Source organism: Schistocerca cancellata, chromosome 1 (assembly GCF_023864275.1).
Source record: "Schistocerca cancellata isolate TAMUIC-IGC-003103 chromosome 1, iqSchCanc2.1, whole genome shotgun sequence".
Lineage (NCBI taxonomy): Eukaryota > Metazoa > Arthropoda > Insecta > Orthoptera > Acrididae > Schistocerca > Schistocerca cancellata.
Window position 1 is genome coordinate 81,933,512 of NC_064626.1, and position 17,619 is coordinate 81,951,130.

At 37.5% G+C, this 17,619-nt stretch overlaps 1 protein-coding gene across 1 annotated transcript in view; it reads left to right on the forward strand.

The window, feature by feature from the left end:
- Nucleotides 1–7,116, forward strand: part of LOC126165787 (1,5-anhydro-D-fructose reductase-like) — an 81,677-nt gene extending 74,561 nt beyond the window's left edge. Inside the window, exon 8 of the mRNA XM_049920351.1 lies at nucleotides 6,732–7,116. The gene's annotated coding sequence lies outside the window, so the exon portion shown is untranslated. The remainder of the gene's footprint in view (nucleotides 1–6,731) is intronic.
- Nucleotides 7,117–17,619: the final 10,503 nt, after the last annotated feature.

Sequence of the window (17,619 nt, forward strand, 5' to 3'; positions counted from 1 at the left end):
TGTCGGCATCACCATGATGTGTGTGAGAGTTGTATACTCCCCCCACTGGATCTTCTTAGTTCAATTATTCTCATCGTATCTCTTCTTAGTATAATACGTCGAGGTCTTCTTTCCATTCTTTTAAAGTTATTACTTCCTTATGTCTTCCTTTTTGTTGCATCCACAAATTTTTCCATTTGATTTTTGGTCTTAATCCAATTACATAAAACAGTTATCTTATCTGATTATATCTGGTTGCTATGATCTTCTTCTTCTATTTCTTCTCAAAATTCCTGTTTTTTCGAGTCCTTTTGACTGGTCACCACACTCTAACGCTTTTTTTGACTATAGAATGTGTGGAGTAAATATAGAAACTTTATGTTTTCACCAATTAACAATGTTTTGGACTACACAGAATAACATTCTCACATTCCACATCTGAATATCTCCGTCTTCCTGTATTTCACTCACTTTTTGAGCTTTAGAAACACATTTACTTACATTTATAAGCGAGTTGGTTTAAGAACCACTTGGAATTATGAACATGTTTTGCTTCTAGCAAGTCCAACACACGAATTACATGAAAGTCTAATATTGTTTCTTCATTTGTCCTTAAAAATCATCACAGTCACTATACCAGCAAAGAATAGCACATGCTCTGTGGATCGTACAGCAGGTACTTGTCGGATGCTGCATCCACTCTTTGCTCATGACTGTTTTTAGACCTGCACACACAAACATGCAATGCGCAGTAGGTCGGATTCGTCTCTCTCACACTTCTATTTAAAATATTGTGTTTGAGACAGAGGAAGGCCAAGTGGTTCTAGAATTTACGTGGAAATTCTTGAAGCACTACAAACTGCCATCTGGTTTCTGTACAAATTGGAAACAGCCTTTCCCTCATTTTATTGGATCTCTACTACCTTCAGAATTTGAAAGAGAGTATTCCAGTCAACATTGTCAAAAGCTTTCACTAAGTCTATAAATGCTAGAAACATAGGTTTACATTTCCTTAATCTATCTTCTAAGATAAGTTGTAGGGTCAGTATTGTCTCACGTGTTCCAACATTTCTACGGAATCCAAACTGATCTACTCTGAGGTTGGCTTCTTCCAGTTTTTCCATTCATCTGTAAAGAATTTGTGTTAGTATTTTGCAGCTGTGACTTATTAAACCAATAGTTCGGTAATTTTCACCCCCGTCAACACATGCCTTCTATGGGATTGGAATTATTATATTCTTCTTAAAGTCTGAGGTTATTTTGCCTGACTCGTACATCTTGATCACCAGATGGTAGAATGTGTCATGGCTGGCTCTCCCAAGGCTATCAGTAGTTCTTACGGAATGTTGTCTACTCCCGGGGCCCTGTTTCGACTTAGGTCTTTCAGTGCTCTGTTAAACTCTTTACACAGTATCATATCTCCTATTTCATCTTCATCTACATCTTCTTCCATCTCCATAATATTGTCCTCAAATGCATCGCCCTTGTATAGACCCTCTGAATACTCCTTCAACCTTTCTGCTTTCCCTTCTTTGATTAGAACTGTGTTTCCATCTGAGCTCTTGATATTCACACAGGTGGTTCTCTTTTCTCCAACTCTTTAATTTTTCTGTTGGCAGTATCTGTCTTACCCCTAGTGAGATAAGCCTCTACATCTTTACATTTGTACTCTAGCCATCCCTGCTTAGCCATTTTACACTTCCTGTCGATCTCATTTTTGAGACATTTGTATTCCTTTTTGCCTGCTTCATTTACTGCATTTTTATATTTTCTCCTTTCATCAATTAAATTCAAAGTCTCTTAATGTCACGCAAGGGTTTCTACTTGCCCTTGTCTTTTACCTACTTGATCTTCTGCTGCCTTCACTATTTCATCTCTCAAAGCTACCTATTCTTCTTCTACTGTATTTCTTTCCCCCATTCCTGTCAATTGTTCCCTAATGCTCTCTCTGAAACACTCTAAAACCTCTGGTTCTTTCAGTTTATCCAGGTTCCTTCTTAAATTTGCAGCTTTTTGCAGTTCCTTCAGTTTTAAAATCTTATGTGCAATAATACGGTTAAAGATAAATTTCTGAATATTTTACAGAGTTTTAACAAGTTAACCCATGTAATAGGTCCTACCCTAATAACATGCACATCACAGACCCTCATAGATAATATATTCTCAAACACAGATTCCAATGAAGTGGAGGTAAATAACACTGACCTTGGTTTATCTGATCACAATGCTCTTGTGCTTACCGTTTTCCCAATGCCTGCAGAAGAAAACATCTTGCCACACTTATAAAATAATTTTTTATAAAGAAAACTGCACACATTTTGTTAACTGTCTAACCAATGAAAGCTGGACAGATGTGAGATCAGAATCAAGTGCAAATAATGCATATAATACTTTTCTTCTGTATTCATGTCACAATTTGAAATGTGTTTCCCTAAGAAGTTAGTGAGGTCCAAGTCTTCAGAACAAAAAGCACACAAACCTTGGGTAACTACAGGCATTAGGATTTCCAGTATAACCATGAAAAGATTGAACCAAGAAATTAAAACTTGCTCAGATCCACAGTTTGTAGAATATGTAAAAACGTACAGAAAAATATACCAAAAGGCAACAGCAGAGGCAAAGTTGCCATATAATGACAGTTTAATCAGTAACTCAGACAACAAACCACAAATTATATGGGACATTGTGAGGAATGAAACTACTACCTTGGGAGAAGAGGAAGAAATAATACTCAAAAGCAGTGAAAATTGCAATATAGAAAAGAAGGAAATGGAAAACTATATTAACAACTATTTTAAATGTACCACATTCACTAAACTTAAACTTCACAAAACAAAAAACAAAAAATACATGCTCCAAGGGTTGCCTGCAGCATGAATATTCCTTCAGCAATTGAACAGGAAGTAATTAGAGTGATTAGAAGCTTAAAACCAAAAATGGCAGCAGATGTTGATGAAGTACCAGTCTCAGACATAATAAGGACTGCCTTGCAGATTGCAAAACCTTTAGCACATATTGCAAATTTATCCTTTAGTGAAGGTGTGTTTCCTCAGCGACTGAAGATCTCAAAAGTTAGGCCATTATTTAAAAATGGAGACAGACATAAAATAGAAAACTCCCATCCCATATCACTTCTTACTGCTTCCTCCAAAATATTAGAGAAACTGATGAAATTGAGTCACTAGTTACGTAGACAATAATAAACTTTGGAATAGTAATCAACATGGTTTTCATGCAAAACGAAGCACAGAAACTGCAGTCATAGACTACACCCAATAAATAATTAAAAATTTGGAGAAAAACAAAAGTGTAGTAGGAATCAATTTAGATCTATCTAAAGTTTCGATACGGTCTGCCATGGAATCCTCCTTGATAAGCTGGAAGCAGTAGATATTAGAGGAAGAGTTAAAATGTGGTTTGAGTCATATCTCAAAAACAGATCTCAGATTGTAGAGCTCACCACTAAATTCAATTTAAAAAATAAGGTTAGTTTCAGAAGCAAAAGAAGTTTCTTTAGGAGTACCCCAGGGCAGCATCTTAGGGCCACTACTCTTTCTCATATATGTCAATGATTTACAGTTACAATATGATACAGCCGAAATTGTACTATATGCAGATGACACAAGTCTGATAGTGAGCGACTTTAAAAACTCGTTACAGTCAACTACTGACAAAATCCTAAAAAGTATTGAGACTTGGTTCAGTCCAAATAAACTTACACTCAATACAAAGAAAACAAAATTACACACAGTTTGGTAAAATGATTCAGGATGAAGACATTAATCTAGAACTGGATGACAGACTAATAGAGAGAGTGCATTTTACAAAAGTGTTAGGAATGCATATAGATGAAGCTATGAACTGGAAACACCATGTAAAATTTCTTACACACAGAATTAACTCAGCCTGCTTTGCACTGAGAGTCATTGTAAATGTTTGCACTCTAGAAGGCATCAGAATGGCATACTTTGGATACTTTCATTCTGTTGTCTCATTAGGAATAGTGTTCTGGGCCAGCTCAAAATCTAATTTGAAAGACATTTTTATTTTACAAAAATGGGCTGTTCGAATAATTACCCACAGTCCAACACAAGATCACTGCAGACCTCTTTTCAAAAAGTTAGGAATACTTACTCTGCCATCAGTCTATGTATTTAAATGTGTACTCTTAATCAAAGCTAATCTAAGCAGTCTCCACACAAATGCAGACTGTCACAACTATAACACAAGGAACAATAATAATCTCCAGATAGAACAAGTAAGAAGAACACGAACTCAGAAGCATGTAAGCCACATGGGCATTAAGCTCTAAATTGCATTGCCTCAGTACATGAAAGATTTAAAGGATAATACAAATTTTAAATTGGAACTTCGAAAATTTTTTATTGATAAATGTTGCTATTTGATAAATGAATATCTTGAAGACCAAGAATATGACTTTACAAACTAACATCCAAAATTCATTTGTTTCAGCTTTTATTATACTTTACCATCTATAGTACTAGTTATATATTGTTATTGGGAAACAAATTACTATAAATCATTTATGTGGAAAGAACATGAAAGTAACTAGTTCAAATGGTGCATAATTTCTAGGTAGTAATCCTTATTAGCCATAAGGCAGGAACTCATGAGTTGTAATCAAATAAAACAGTGAGAAGAACCTTCGCATGTGATTGAACGTGTGAAATTTTTTTCAGTCTTGGCTCTTCTGGAAGTTTCCATTTGGACAATTTGGCCTTAATTTCAACATCATACCTATATACCCATGTTTTGTCACCTGTTATTACCTTCTTTAGAAGTTCTGGGTCATTGTTGACTTTATTTAGCAATTCCTGATTGATGTCTAAATGGCATCATTTTTGGTTTAAATTCAGCAATTTTGGAACAAACTTTGCTGCTACTTGTTTCACGTCCAAAACACCCAAAAAATTGCTTGCCATGAGCCAAAGGATATACTGACATCATTAGCAAGCTTTCTGATAGTGATTGAGCTATTTCCCAGAACCATTTTCTTTACTTTTTCCACATTGTCATACGCAACTGATGTACAAGGGCATCCAAGGTAGTTATCATCTTCAGTGTCTTCTCAATGGTCTTTGGAACATTTATACCAATCATAAACTCTTGTAATTCTCATAGTAGATTCACCAAAAGACACAAGGAAGATTTTGAGTGCAGTGCTGCACTGTATTCCATTTTCCAAGCAAAATTTAATGCAAGTTCTTTGATCTGTCTTTTTCATGTACTCGAAAACACATATAACCTATCCAACTGTCAACAATAAGTGAAATATTCAAAACAGCTGAAAATGGAAACATATGCCAGGAACATGAGTACCAACAAGATTAAAAAACAGTTTTGAAAACAAATGCATAAAGCCCACAAAATTAAAAAATTCTCATTGCCTTTTGATCACACCTCATGTTTGGTTGCTTTTAAATCCCTATAAAGAAAAGCAGTTGAAACATCAATTAGTGCAAGTTTCATTTTCTCACTTGTGGGGAGTATTCGAATGGTAGATATTCTAAGTACAGAATCAAAAGTTTGGTCATAGCCAGCTCCTCTCCATTGCAAGTAACCCTTAATTATCAGTCTTGCCTTAAATTTATTGACTGTGGCATCAATATTTATTTTCACATTGTATGCCCTTCCTTTAGGAATGGACCTCTTTCCATGTCATAGCTCAACCAGGTTCCATGTTTTATTTTCTTGAAGAACTTTTATTTGACAATCCATAGCTTCCTTTGGGAAATCCTTTTGAACATACTTCAGTGCTTATATGTATGTTTCTGGCTCCTGGAAAAATGTTGAGAGATGCATCACATAACTGTTAAATTTTTGTGAAGCTATGAGAGTTAATCAATTATGCAGACCCGATAAGGCTTTCTTACATGTCTCCTCCTCCTCCTGAGGGTGTTCATTTACATTCAAGAAACTGTCATTGTCACCAGTCTCACTGTTAATAGCAGTCTGATCCTCAGTCTGAAGTGCTGGATCCTGATTCACATTCCTTTCCTTTGAACCTTTCGGGCTCTTCAGTGGTCTCTCCTCAAAGATGACGTCTCATGATTTAATGAGTCTGCACTTCTCTTCCCAATAAATTCTGTAACCTTCACTGTGAACATATCCAGTAAGAATTCCTTTCATTGTTTACCAATCCATCTTCCTTCTCTGTGGTTTCAGAATATGAACATGTCAGTTGGAGCCTATAACCGGCAAATGTTCGTCTTGGCATACTATAGTTCATTTGGAGATGTTCCTAGAATATTGTATATCCCTGTTCAGTTTAGGATATAGGTTGCGGTGCTTGCCACCTCCAACCAAAGCTGTTGTGGAATATTTCCATGTAAATGCATTATGGCTCTGGCAATTTCCACAACCAAGCAGTTCTGTCTTTCACTGAATTCGTTGTGTTTTGGAATATGTAGCATTGTGAGGTGCTGAATTATACTTCCTTAATGAAGAATTTCCTTTAGTTGTTTGTTGTCAAGGAACTTTCCATTGCCACATGGAAGCTCCTTGATGGTATGCCCAGCAGTTTCTGCTTCACCTACGAACTGAATTTACTTTTCTGTGGCTCCAGATTTCTCTTGGATAAAATATGTTGTCCTAAACTATAAAAGAAGAAGAGCGCACATAATTCTTCAGACTTTTTCAGCAATATGTTGATATGTTGAATAATCAGGTCTACTGCCAGTTGTTTGCATCATGCATGCATGATACTTCAATGACATGCCTCATCTTTTCAGGGGCTCCCTGAGTCTCAGGGAGTGCCGGAAGAAGACAGCGAGTCGTGCCGTTGAAATATCAAGCAAGAACAACACATACAACCAGCAGATGACCAATTTATTCAACATGTCAAGAAGAGAGCATGTTTAGAAACTGATGGTGGAAAGTTAACAAAATCTGCTGATAAGTTGTGAGAGAGAGCAGAGAAGACAATGGATAGTGCACTTTGTTGGCAGTCATACACTTGAAGCATGTACATGAGTAATGCTGTATGGAACATTTTGAAGTTTTTAGGAAATCGACAAAAACTGTTAATTCCATAGAATTATTGGATATAATGAAGTAGCAGATATGGAATGTTTGTGCATACAGACTGCTGAAAATACATCATTGTGCTTCTTAAAATGGCACTAAGCATAGTTTTTTGAAAACAAGTAAGTATTAAAATGGAAAAAACGCTGTATAGCAACAGATATACAGCATTATTCCAGATCACTTTGCTGTATTAATAAGGTTCCTAGAATCCAAAAGTTGTAAGCAAGAAAATTATAACAGGATATAAAGTAATATTTATTGTAAACTGATTATTTTGGTCTTAAAAAGGTAATAGAACGTGAGTTTGTTGTCAAGCAGACACATAAATCTGATACATCAGACTCAGTTGTCACACTCCAGGTTTTTGTAAATAGCCTGTATTTTGGCTCCATAGATTTCATCATGTCCAATAGATTGCTTTTCTTCTCCTTATGACATTTCAGTATACCACTATATAGCAACTGGAAACCAGAATGCAACAGGATTTTTGTTTAGTTCATATTCACAACCAATGTTCACAATAAAATGTTATTCCCATGGATGCGAGCATATAGTGATTGCAGCAAATCGTCACCACATAGCTACAATCAGAGAACATCAGTAATTTTCAAAGCAGGTGGAGTTTTGAAAACGAACTCCAGTGGATCCTACAACTTTGAAGTCTTTCATTTCATCCTGTGAATGGTTAGTTTTGAAGGATCGACAAAGGCCTAAGCAATGCTTTCATTCTAAAGAAACGATACCTATTGACACTTACTTTCTTATCTTGAACACTGCGAAGTTCCTGCTGCTAGGTAGGAAACTATGGCTCAAATATAAAAACTTTTGAAGCATTTCTGTAAAGTAGTTGCAGTTGACCAGATAGAAATAAAGTGCTAAAACACCCCAGTTATTGTTCTGCCCAACACAGTGGTCATACCATACAATCAGTTTGTGTTCTATACCTTCTTCAAGCATCACAAATTTAAACAAACAGGAAACTAATTTGGCAGAACCTCTCCTTTTGGCAGATTCATCCCCCAAATTTACTGGGTTGTTTTTGCAGTACAAAAGTAATGAACAGTGAAATCATATTATGATGACAGCTGTCTCTGGCAGAATACTGTGGCACATGCCAATGTACGACAAAGTAATACCTGTTGTAGGACAATACATATACCATGTATATTGTTGTTCATTTTAGCCGTTTCCATATCGTTTATTTAGCACTTTGTATGGTTGGTCTGGTTTGGTGTGAGTAGCTGACTCTCAAGTTCAATGTTGTGTATTTCTGTTAGTCTGTAGCTGCGATCAGAAGCAATTGATACATTCAGCAGAGATTGAGATTGGGGTACAGACATTCTTTTCAGGATTTTTTCCTGCTGTAATGCCTCATCTGCTTCGGGAAACTCAAAATGTGTTCATAATCATAGCCCTGCATCACTTGATATGGCATGAGGTCTATTGAAATGTTTTCCATGACCGTCTTTAGCAGTGGTCATTCCATCTTTCAGTTTATGTTGAAGAGTCTTTATTCATTGATGGGTGATGCAGAATATGTCGGGCAATGTTTTTTGAAACACTTCTTTTGACTGGACTTGGTATTTCAAAGCAGGTTATTTCCATGAAGTATTGTCTGTCTTACCTTCCTTTTGTCTGGCTGGCGTGCCTATTTACATGGAATTTATCAAATAAATGCACTGCTCATTGTGCATCAAGGCATGATATTCCTCGTACAACTTTAACATAATTTCCCAGTTTATGCCCTTGCATCATTGTTTTGAACACATGTCTGCAGTGTATAAATGATCCTAAATCATGCAGTCAATATTACTACCTAATATTCAACTGAATTATTATATTCTACATTCTCTTTTAAACATATAGCCGTGCTCAGAGTGTGTATTATATTTTTTGTTGATGATAATGACAACTGTAGTTAATTTTATTCATGTTACATATTTTTACTGTAATATTTTCAGAAGATGCTAATAATGTACATTGTTAGAGCCATGTGCCTACAGGGCACATACGCCACTGTTCAGGGCACATATGCTACTCATGTATGTCCATAGTCTTTTTATAAAAACTGTAAGAGTGTTATTCCACTTACCTGCGTTGGAGGTTGTTTCGCAGGAACTACCTTTCCTTTTCGTGATTTATGTTCCAATCCAGCATCATGAAGTCTTTTCCTTTTAATATCCTGCCAATTACCAAAGTTAATTTTCCTTTCCTGCACATTATTTGGAGATTTCAAACCACTTGCGGTAGGCATCAGGTTGCTACACTCCACCATTCTTGTAACATACAGCATTGTTCATGCAGAGGCACGAAACCTCTGTCTGTCTCCTGACTGTCTAGTGCTGCCCTCGGACAGTAAATAGGTCAACTATTACAGCAGGTGGTGCAAACTACCTGATATAACATTTCTTCATGCGATTCTACAAAATGTGCCATAAAGAATTATTCGTGTGTATGCTCCACTTTCTGAAGAACAGCTAAGAGAAAAAGGGAGGAAATTGAAGCATTAAGCAAAAAATTAAAAAGTGATCAAACTTAAAAGTGCTGCTAGGGTTGTCTTTCCTTTTTTTAAAGTGTTGTATAATTACTTGATTAAACTTCCATATATTTTTGCAACAATTTTGTGAAGTGTTGATGTTAAATATAATTTGTGGCCAAACTGAGTGGTGCTTTTTCATGCTGTGATTTAAAAATCAATATCATTGCTGAGGGAGATGTTTATGCTGGAAACTTCAGATTCCTTGAAGAAATGTTTTAATATTGAGGTAAGGTATACTGTATTTTTAAGTTTATGTATTTTATATGAAAAACAATTTGTTGAGGATTATTGTTTATGAAATTGCAAACAATTTACTTGTTTAAGGTTTTTATATCCACTTTGTTTACATGTAAAAAGCAACTCTTTGTATGTATAAGTTCCTTAAAAACTCCATTTTTTCCAAAAAAAAGAGTAGAAACCACGTTCTCATATACACACAATTGATTTGTCAGTTGTTTTGTCATCTTTAGACATTAGCTTCCAATTAGATACGAATGAAAATAGTCTTCTGGTAGTGTACCCAACATTTTATAATTCAAAAAGATCAGTTAGTTCTGGATTATTTACAATATTTTCAGCCATTTCCCATTTCAGTTTTTTTCCTTAGATTTTTCTATTTCAAAATATGTGTGTCAAGAGGTTGGTGGCGGGTGTGTAGTGCAAGTGTCCGACAACCAAGGTAAGATGGCAGTGTGTGGGTCCAATGTCTGTGTTGTGGCAGCAGCAGGCATTGTGGGGAGCTCTGCCGTTGTAGGGGTGATGGAGGCAAGAGTGTAGCACCTAGTTCGGAGACCCACATGTTGGCTGACAGGTAGATGGTGGCAGCCGGGGTATAGTATACAGTAGCCAATGGTAGCTCAATCTCAATGTTGTATGGTGCGCACTGGCTGGGAAAGTCCAGTGTACGCGCCAGCTCTAGAAGGTCAATGGAGACTATGGTGCGGTTACTGTGGAGCTGGATGGAAAATAATCTTCTCTGCTGTCTTGATCTGTAGGTGTGGACTGGAACACTGTTGACAGAGGGGTGGCTGGTAGGTGTCCACTCGGACCATAACATGAGTGCACAAGCAGAGTTCTTTGTGCACTGAGGACTTGTACTTGCCATGGCATCACAGGGGTACCAGAAAAAGGTGTGCCTTACAGTCTTGGAGCTGTTGAGCGAAGGTTGGAACTCAGCTGGTGGTCAGCGTAGTCTGGCACTTGAAGTCTTTCTGGATGACAAGTGTTTGCCCATAAATGATTTTGATGGCAGATGCATCCAGGTTGGCTTTGTGTGCTACACACAAATGTAAGCGAACTAGCAGTAGGGTGGTAAACGAAATTGTACTATGGCATGTGAGGGTAGCTTTCAGTGTTCTGTGGAATCTCTACACCATGCCGTTTGCAGCAGGGTGGTAACTGGTTGTGCAATGAGCGAGTGTGCCGCATGTTGCGGCTAATGTTTTAAATAGGTCTGATGTGAACGGTTGTCCAATGTCAGCTGTGGTCGGGGCACCCAAAATGTGAGACCCAATTGTCCATAATAGCTGTAGTCACCATATCCACCATGGTGGCAGGCAATGGTATGGCCTCCAACCAACAGGTGAGCCTGTCAATGACAGTAGGTATATACTTGTGGGCATTTGGTGGTGGGAAGTGTCCAACCAGATCAATATGGACATGGGAGAAATGGCAGTCAACTGGGTGAACAAGGCAATTGGAGAGCAGATGTGAGAGCCTGCTTTGGCACATGGACAAGGGAGATAAGAGCATTCCCAGATAATCCAATCGCATTGTATGCTGGGCCATATGAAGTATTCTTACTCAACAGTTGTGGATGCCAGAATGTTGGGTTAAGACAAACTGTGTGCATGTTCAAAAGCCGGCCAGTCGGAGTTGCGGGATACTTAGGGGCATATGTTTCATTAGGAACATACGGACAGTCAGTACTCCTGAGGAAATCACACCAAATGTATGATATCATACCTGGGATCATGTACAGTTGAAGGGTGAGTCCGATGTTGGGGGGGGTCAGGTGCTCAGTCTGAAATTTGGGGTCAGCTGCACAGTCTTTGAAATGTGGGGTTAGGTGCCTGGACATCTGCCAAGGCAGGGCAGTGTTATCTAGGGGGACTTCAATGGTGCAGAAACAACTAAGACAGTTGGTAACAATATTGTCAATGTCTGCCACATGTTATATACCAGTTGTGAATTGTACATTGTATTCTTGTGGGTGAAAGTGCCGACGGGAAATTTGGCTGCTGTCTTTTTGGCAGAAACCTATGGTCTGCGGTTGGTTGTAATGAATGCTGTAAAGGGGCACCCTTCAGCGGAGGGGTGGAAATATTTTATCACCTCATACACAGCAAGACGTGTATAGTCATATGCGGCCAACTGATGTTGTGGCTCAGACAGCTTCACTGAGAAAAATGTCAGTGGCTGCAAACAGCCTTTGATGTGTTACTGTAGGACAGTGCCGATTACAGATTGGCTGGATCATACCCACAAGGGAAAGGAGGTGTAATGTATGTTGTTCCTCTATACAGTGTTTTCTCCAAGTATGTCAAATATTATGTTGTGCTGTCAGAGACTGTGAGCACTATCATCAGAAGAATTACAGCAAATTGTCTACCAAGAGTAGGCAAGCTGGAAATACTGATGATGGACAACTCATCATACTTTACAAGGAACCATTGGAAAGGTTTCATGAACACTCACAACATTAAACATATACTTTTATCCAGGTTTCACCCAGAAGCAAGTCCACTAGAGAGGATATTTAAGGAATTTTACAGATTTGTCTGGACTTAGCTCCTCACAAACTCACAAGGTGCATCAAATACATTACCCCCTTCCAGCAAGTTGTTAACAATCTCCCACATATCTCAGCCAGCTTTCCAACTACAGAATTGCTGTTTGGCAAAAGACACGTAGGCAGTTGGAAAAAACCTCTATCCAAGGTCCCTATGAAGGAAATATTGCATGAGAAGAAAATACATTGGGAACTGGTTAGCATAGAAGAAAAGGCAGAATACAGAAAACATTTGTATGGTAAGAAACTAGGATGCACTATAGAGTACCATCTAGTACAAAATTACTCCTCAGAAGTCATACAGTGTCGAAAAAGTATGGTAAGTTAAATTTCAAGTGGCAACTACTGTACATGGGGCCATTTGTTATATCAAAAACCCCTCACCTAGGGGTCTTTAAATTAGTATACTTAAACCATGGTAAGGAAAAAGGGCTCTTCCCACACAGGTCCTGATGAAAGATGACACCTCAAATTCTGTTGAGTTTATTATGAAAACAGTTGGTAACTGGTCTACCTTTAAGCTAGTCACATGTCTGAAGTGTCAGTAATTGGTTAGCATTCAGTGTTTTGCTCAAGAAAGATCTATTTCTCATCTCTTCTACTGCAACACCTTCTCCAAACCAATGCTCAGTATTTTCAATGAAACACAGTGGCTTTTTGTTGCATAACATTCTCAATCAGTTCTGGAGCTAACAAGAACTGGATGAACTGTCTACCTCTATTTCTTGTTGCCTGACTCTCATCCCAATGTGTGGTCAAAGATGGAAATGCTGTGGGGCTGTAAGCCCTTGCATTAAAATCTTGCTTTATATCCACCGAGACGGCTGTGTTAGGACGGCCACTGGTATGGATGAGTTTAATTCATTTCATTGTGGATCATTTGCCGTGATGCTGCTCACTCTGATCAGAGGTTCTCCCCACATGTGCCACACCTAAAAAAGAAGATTATCTGGCATAGTACCTACCCCTTGTAGAGGTTAACGCTGAATACAGATGTGAGGATGGAAACTGATTAATAATTGCTTGAATAACTGGAAAAATTTATTGGAAGAAATAGTTGAAAGAAATTAGAAGGTAATTTATGGATCTGCGCACATTCCTGGGTGATCTTTAACTGATAACAGTATCAACCTACCTTTAATATCAATACATTCAAGGTCAATAAATATAATTTGCATTATGTACTGCTTCACATTAATTCCATTGTGTTTAGTCTTGATTGTGACATTTCAATGCAGGAACACTCCTCTGGATACCACGTAAATTCTTCCTGTCTCTATCGAACCTCTTGATGCAGGATCTCGGCAGTGAGTGATATGATGAACAGATAGGAGTTGAGCTCTTAAACATGCAAATAAATATTGCTTTTCCAATAACTTTTTATAACACTTTCAATGAATGGTTGAAAGACACACTTTTAACAATGCTGGTATGGTGGATCCAAGCATATGTCCGTACACTACCACTTCTCAAAACAAAAGGGTGAAGATATAGGAATTAATAAATTTTAGTGTGTGTTTCTTACTTTGTTTCATACAAATATTTAACAATGTATCAAAACTTTATCCTTGCTACAAAACAACTCTTTAATTAACCTTTGGCAGTGTCTTTAACTCATTCAGACTACATATACCTTATATCTAAGAAAAGAAAAGAACAAAAAAATAATATGATTCAATACACAGCTCAAGCATCAGCAATGCGATCCCTGCATTGTCAGGAGCCAAAACTATAAGAGTACATGATGAACGCCCCTCCCATGATGTATTAGCTACCATCCTGGATTTCTGTTGTGAACATAAATCCACTCTAATAGTTGGTGCAGCAGATCACAGTGCATAGTGGATAGATTATGCATAACACAAGGTGCCCTTCCCAGAATGACGTGCACTTCTGTGAAATTTAGTAAAGTGCAGTTCACGCCTTAAAAAGGGGTCATAAGTAATTAAGCCAAACAGGTTGAGGGAGAAACGTTATGAAATGAGCTAAAACTGATGGATATCGTAATAATGGTCAAGTTGTCAGTGTAAAAGCTTCCCTAAGCATAAGGCTCCTTATAGTCACTGCTTATTACAGGTGAGGAATAACTGTGTGTTTATTCCAGTCCCAGACACTGGAGGGGAGAACATACTGCAGGAGCTGTTGAGGCAGCTATTAGGGATACACACTGCAACAAGTTACAAATGGTGGTGCAAGTCAGAACAAATGCTGTTTGTAATTTGGGATCTGAGGAAATACATGGATTACTTCAGCATGACTTTCCATTGATCCACAGTCACATCACCATAATCCCAAACCCACTATAGTCATAACTGACAATGTGTGCCTCTCACTCTATAGAAACCAAATGAACTTTGTAATCAACTAAACTGTAAGCTTTTTGTGGGTTGCTAAATACTCCAATTACAGGTTCTTCCCTGACAAATGTTTGCAGTGCATAATCCACAAGTTCTTGTGGTGCTTAAGCAGTGGAATATTTTATTATTATTATTATTATTTATTTTATTTATTTATTTTTTTTGTTTGGGGGGGGGGGGGGGGGGTCCCACATTGGCTTCTGGCTAGGATATTCTGTGACATAAGGAAGCGTATTAATCTGTTGTACAGAATGTGTTAAAAGATTTTAGATATTAATGTACTTTTGAGGTTATTTAGAATCACTTTTTGCGTACAGTGGCAACATCCTAGAAATGTGTACACTCTCTAGATGCTGTCCTTCTGTGATGGTTCAGTAATCATGTCAGTCAGGTATTTAATGATGAATTTGCATGACATATTCAATATACCATAGATGTCCTGGGTCTTGATGTTTTTCAGCTTATGTGTGATACTCACTACTTCTTCCTCACTTGTTGGATAGAGCAGTCAGAGAATCGAGTGATTCCAGATAGGAAGAATGAAATCGCTCAACCCAAAGAAGCATTACTCACCATGTAATGTATCTATCATAGAACAGTGAACCTCTTACTAACTAGTAGATTCACAGTGACTCTGACACCTTGCTCCACTGTCTAGTTATGCATCACTGGATGAAATTCCTATCCATCTTTTCATTTGCCAGACCAGTGCAACCCACAATGTAATTTCTGAATATCGGACATTCATAAACATAAAAAAATGAACATTACATGTGCCTTAACTACCACTTTCTGCACATTTACACTAAACCTTACTTTTTGCAAACTTCATTTTACTGTCAGTTTCAAGAATTCTTTCACCTCAACTGCCTGTTTACTTCACTTTCTGCTTATAATAACTTGGACTTAGCTACAACTGGCAACTAAATAACTTGCTTCTTTATTTCGGAAACTTTTCTCTTTTCTTCAGTACCATTCTTCATCCCAAAGTTACTTACATTAGCTTTTGCTACTGGCTTTGCATTTATCTTATTACTAAACACACAGTTTTACAAGCCTCCTTAATAAGATCACTAACTTCATCAACCATTTCATTTAACAATTGTAAACAGTCTGCCTCAATGTTCACATAGGCATCAACATTTAAAGCAACAACTTCCAGCTCAGTCCTCAGATCCCACAATCAACATCAGCCTTATGTACTTGCATTGTTCCAGAAACAATATCATTACCACCATTAGAAAAAATAACTATTACTTCTGACTTATCCTGGCAAGAATTTAACAAGCAACTTCCAATCTCTTCTTACAAAGGTTTCTTAATTAGATTTTCATTCAATAACTTGTCAGTACCTTTTTTTTTCTTTTTACCATTTTTATTCATTTCGGCACTGGAACCACCAACACTTTTTTTAATGAACCTTTATTTTTGTCATAAGTTCGTTATTATTGTCAACAATTGCTTAATGTTCTCAGCTACAGACTGCTCTCGTACCTCTGGACTTTCTTCATGCAATTCCCATGCAACACCAGGAAGTCATATCAATTCAAGATTGTCCGTTTTCCCCCCTCATATCAGAATAATCAGTGGGTGAAGCCCTTGACATTTCACCTTTATTCGACCATCTATAGTTTCACTATAGAAGGGTGACTCATTTCATTTAACCGACTGTCAGTTCTCAGTTTAACTTTTAACCCTTTTGCTGCTGTGGAAGTGTACACATATCCAGCTACACCATTCTGCAGGCATTGTGGACATGTATACACACGCTACTTGGATTTTCCTACTGTGCTATGGACGTCTGAATGCATTCTGAGCTGCCAACCTCTCCTCTCACTGCTGTGGGCAAGTTCCTTCCTTACCTTGGTGAATAAAAAAGTTTCAAGTATTTGTCATACAATATATGTAGCTCATTGTCCACTATAATTTGCAAAAATGCTCCTTTCAATATCTTGAATCGTTTATGGGTTATTATGATTTTTATGATCATGATGAGCACATTGCATGCAACCATCCTGTGGATATAAAACCCAATAACTCAAGAACAAAATGAGATATTCTTCTGCTTTCAATTTAAAAAAATCGATTTATCTTCATTTCATTCACTAAAATGTATGAGATAAAATCAACCATATGCAAAGTTTATGTAACGCGTTTTTACCTCTGCAAACTCTTTAAAATTTTATGCACTGTTTTACTTAATTTGATGTAGCACATTAAGTATGACAGATAATGAAACGAAATTCAGTTGTTTATTGAGTGAAGATATCAGACACTAAGATGTGCAAAGACCAAACTTTTTCGCCTGATAGTATTTGAAAAGCTGGATGATAATTATCTCTCAGCACAGGTTTCAGCATTTAACAAGTAGTACAGCCATAACAATTGCCACCTCAGCACAGAATGCAAAGAGCACATCTGTAGTAGTGAAAGGGTTAACAATTACATTCTGTTCATTCACAAAATCATCACAAGTTTCCTTCTTAATGTTTGCTACCTGTCCCTAACTATTAAACATTTCATTGTTTTCCTCTTTGTCACTCTGAAAAAAATGTTTGATCACACTCAACAACAGTAACACTTTACTTTGTATTGTCTCAATGTACAATGTTGCTACCATCAGTATTGCTGTCTGGTAGAAATCCACTCTTATTTCTCCACTGTCATGTTAGATAGACAGGTTGACTCTTGCACCTATTAGTTATTATGCCCTACTGCAAATGGTGCTGGATGCCCTCGTCCTCCTAGTGGTTGATGTCCTCTCTATTATGGCATCTGCTTCCTTCCACATCAGTTGTGCAGTGTCATATAAAACTTTGATTCTATCACCAAAAGTCTTTACTTGGTCCTACTCCATCTGGGCACCCTTTTTGTCACTTGAAATGTTCTTACTGTTCACTTTCCGG